General features: G+C 40.8%; 1 non-coding gene across 1 annotated transcript; it reads right to left on the bottom strand.

Annotated features, from left to right (window-relative positions):
- Positions 1-2472: 2472 nt before the first annotated feature.
- Positions 2473-2579, bottom strand: LOC141545292 (U6 spliceosomal RNA). Its single transcript, XR_012482969.1, has one exon. It is a non-coding gene; the product is annotated as a U6 spliceosomal RNA (small nuclear RNA).
- Between the last annotated feature and the right edge of the window lie 1754 nt (positions 2580-4333).

Genomic DNA, 4333 nt, shown 5'->3' with positions numbered 1-4333 from the left:
ATGCCATCACTGTCATTTTTTTTTTTTTTTTGCCACTGGAATTATTAAAAAGAAACCATTTTTAGGGATAATTTAATCTTAAGGTTAGCAAGAGACTACTAATGTCTCAGGCCTGGAGAGCTGTATTTCTTTGAGCACTAGAATTTTAATCTTAGTTTCTTTGTTCAAACTAGGCTCTAGGTAAGATATAGGTTGAAGAAGGAAAGGTTATGAGTATAGGGTCTGGATGAAAAGCAGACCCTGGGATAGAAGAGTGAGACTTCTGTTTCTTATTCACTTCCCTAGGCAGGCCCAGGGAGGGTCTTCTCCCTCCCATTCACATCAGACTCAGGACCTTCTATGTCACCCTTTGTCCCTAATCAGGCCATAGGAATTAGAGAGAGAGAGACAGACAGGCAGACACAAACACACAGACAGACAGGCAGAGACAAAGAAACACAGAGAGTCAAAGGGACAGAAAGAGAAGCAGAGACAGAGACAGAGAGACAGAAACAGAGAGGCAGAAAGAGAGAGACAAAGAGAGAGAAATAGAGAGATATACTGAGAGAGACAGAGTTAGAGAGAGACAGAGACAGAGGCAGAGAGAGAAAGACAGAAGACACACACATATATAGTGTCGAGACATAGAGACACATGGAGACAGAGACAGGGACAGAGAGAAACAGAAACAGAGAGACAGACAGAGACAGAGACCACAAAAAGAGAGAGATAGAGACAGAGAAACACAGAGAGATAGAAACAAGGACAGAGAGAGGCAGAGGCAAAGAAATAGACAGAAAGGAGAGAGATACACACACAAGAACGACAGAGACTGAGACAGAGAGAGAAAGAGACAAAGGCAGAGAGACAGAGAGACAAACAGAGAGATGGAAAGGGACAGAGAGAGAGACAGAAGCAGAGGCAGAGAAACAGAGACAGACAGAGACACAAAGAAAGACAGAAAGATAGAAACAAAAACATAGAGACAGAGACAGAAACCACACAGAGAGAATGACAGAGACAGACAGACAGACACAGACACACATACACAGAATGAGTGTGTGTGTGTGTGTGTGTGTGTGTGTGTGTGTGTGTTGTGTTTGTGTGTGCTCAGCACGGATACCTGAGCAATGAGCTGGTGACTTTACCCTGGGCTACATCACTGCTGACCTGCCCACCTTCCCTGGCCAGGTTGGGCACATGCTAGAACCATGAGTCATACAGGGTGTGTTTGCCTAGCCTGTAGGGAAGGACAGTCACAGAGGCAGACACTTGTGCAAGATAGACAGTAGAAACTTCAGTCCTTTGCATTAGCTTCTGTCTTTTGTGCAAGTTATTTTTGTGTATCTGCTCCTGCCCCCACACCTCCCTTCCTCAACTTCTTACAGGGGAACCAGAAAATCCTTGGGGGCAGGGAGCAGTTCTCCACTATCTGAACCCTTCTTTCTTCCTCCCACCCTTAAGTGTCTAAGAAACCACTATATGAACTACCAGGCTCAGAAAAAAAGATGCCCACACACCTTCATAATATGCCCAGTTGTGCACCAGAAGCACAGAAAGAATCATAGATTTTTAAAGAAGTGCACACAAGTACAAATGCACACACAGGGATTTTATACTTCCTTCAGCCTTGGTGAAAATTAGTGCCTGATATATACTGGTACTGAGAAGAAGATTAAGAAGATTCAATGAAACCCGGTTTCTGCCCTCATGGAGTTAGGATTCTAGTAGCTGTATATAACAGGCAAACAGAGAACTATAATACAAAATGATGTGATTAATTCCTGAAATAGAGGCAAGTACATGTTTTTGAGCATCTCAGTTGAGACATATTGAAGTTAGTGACTGGGAAATGATTGGAGAAGTCCCATATCTTGTCATGTTTATCTTCTGGTATATCTTGTCTCTCCATTCATACATTACCCATGTACAAGTTCTTTTCAACTCTCTCCTATACTCACTTTTTCTTTTCCTCCTTCCTCCCTCCCTCCCTTTCTCTCTTTTTCCCTCTCTCTCTTTCTCCCTCCCTCCCTTTCTCTCTCTCTCTTCCTTCCTTCCTTCCTTCCTTCCTTCCTTCCTTCCTTCCTTCCTTCCTTCCTTCCTTCCTTCCTTCCTTCCTTCCTTCCTTCCTTCCTTCCTCCCTCCCTCCCTTCTTTCTTTCTTTCTTTCTTTCTTTCTTTCTTTCTTTCTTTCTTTCTTTCTTTCTTTCTTTCTTTCTTTCTTTCTTTCTTTCTTTCTTTCTTTCTTTCTTTCTTTCTTTCTTTCTTTCTTTCTTTCTTTCTTTCTTTCTTTCTTTCTTTCTTTCTTTCTTTCTTTCTTTCTTTCTTTCTTTCTTTCTTTCTTTCTCTCTCTCTTTCTTTCTCTCTCTCTCTTTCTTTCTCTCTCTTTCTTTCTCTCTCTTTCTTTCTCTCTCTCTTTCTTTCTTTCTTTCTCTCTTTCTTTCTCTCTTTCTTTCTTTCTCTCTCTCTTTCTCTCTCTTTCTTTCTTTCTTCCTTTCTTCCTTATGGCTTCACGAATTTGTGTGTCATCCTTATCCAGAGGACATGCTAATCTTCTCTGTATCATTCCGAGTTCAGTATATGTGCTGCTGCAGAAAGCATTGTACTGTTTCAATAGCAACAAAAATTGGTCTTGAGTTTCTGTCCAATACAACATATCCTTCACACAGTAGCTTAAGTGATGTTTCTAATAAAGACTGGGTCTTGTCATATCAATCCCTGCTCCATAGACTTCCTCTTCTATATAGTCTTATTTGGCATGTAAAGCTCTTCTTATCTTCTTACTCTTGTACTTAAACTTCTTTCATATGTTCTGTTATCCAGCAACACTGATCTTCTTAAGGTTCCTAACACTGGACAGATGAGATATTCTATCTCTCAACTGCATTTGCATTGCCTTCTCTCCCCTCCCCCACCAGTCCTCTATTCCTGAAATCTCTCCCTCCTCACATCACCTTCTGTAGCTCCTGGTTTCCTTCAAGACATCTTCTGCAAGAGACTTTTGGTGGTTTCCCCCATCCCAGGCTCTTCTTGCTAAATTTCTCTATACGATATATCTTTCATGTGGACATAGTTATTTGCTTGTGGTCCCCTTTATTACAATGCATGCTCTTTTGAAGGCAGAAATAGATACTGTTGCCTATTCTCAACCCTCAGCACAGTGCCTGCTCCATAGTAAGTACAAAATCCTCAACGACTGACAGAGGTGACATTTAAAAGATGGCGTAAAACTTCAACTGATGGAGGCTGAGAGAACTAGAATTCTAGGTATGGGGAACAGGTTGAAAAAAGAGATCAGGGAACTTTTGAGTTAGGTATAGCAAGTGTGGAAGGGAGAAGTAAAATAAATTTTGAAAATGTATTTTGGTGCCAGATTGTGACGGGGCTTGAATGTCACATTAAGGAATTTAAATTCTATATAGAAGGCATGGGGATTTCAGACACATAAACTTAGGACATTGAGGTTGGGTAGGAAAAAGCCTCTGGATGTGGGGTCAGGCAGAAATCTGGGTTTGAAGCTTATGGCTGACAGTAGCTTTATAAACATGAAATCATCTTATCTCTCTGGGACTCAATTTCCTCATTCATAAAATGGAGAAATAATACTTTTAGTACTTTTTTCTTGATGAGGAGTAAAGAAGAGAAGGCATTTTAGGTGCTAGTCAGATATCACGAATCCTCCACTTTAACTGCTAAGATTCACTCACTATAATTTCCTTCTTTTTATTTATTTAGGTATTTTTTTGATTAGGTGAAAGAGGAGATTTTTTGCTTCAATTGCTATCCTGATCAGGACACCTGAAGATGGCCTTGGATGCAATGAAGAATCTTGGCCTTTTTAAACTAAAGTCTTCAACAAGATTCAGTTTGATGGAGCTTGAACTCATTCAGTAATTAAGGCTGGATAGCACTGGACCCCGCTGGCTTGGAGGGGAAAGTGAGACAGGTGACCTTGCACAGCTCTCCCTCACTTAAATCCAATTCACTAGTGTATCATGACATCACTTCCTTGATGTCATGGTCTTCTTCAAGAACGAAGATCAGACAACAACAATAATCACTTTTCCCTCAACTTTCACCAAAGCTCCTAACCCAGGAGCTAGAGCTTGGTTCCACTAAGTGCTGCAGCTATTCTCCTTCTTGGAAGCAAAGGTCTGGAGTGGGTGGGTAGTGTCACCCACAGGATCAGTTGTAGCAAAGTGCCTGGCACATAGTCAGTACTATATAATGTTGATCCCAAGACAATCTGAGACTGGTTGGAGAATTCCTGAGATCTTTTTAGTTACTGTGCCAATTTTTTTTCCTTACTATTTAAAAAAAAAATTATTATTTAGATTTTTTCTCACTCACCTTTT

Source organism: Sminthopsis crassicaudata, chromosome 5 (genome assembly GCF_048593235.1).
Source record: "Sminthopsis crassicaudata isolate SCR6 chromosome 5, ASM4859323v1, whole genome shotgun sequence".
In the NCBI taxonomy this organism is placed as follows: Eukaryota; Metazoa; Chordata; class Mammalia; order Dasyuromorphia; family Dasyuridae; genus Sminthopsis; species Sminthopsis crassicaudata.
This window is presented reverse-complemented; position numbering and strand designations above follow the sequence as displayed.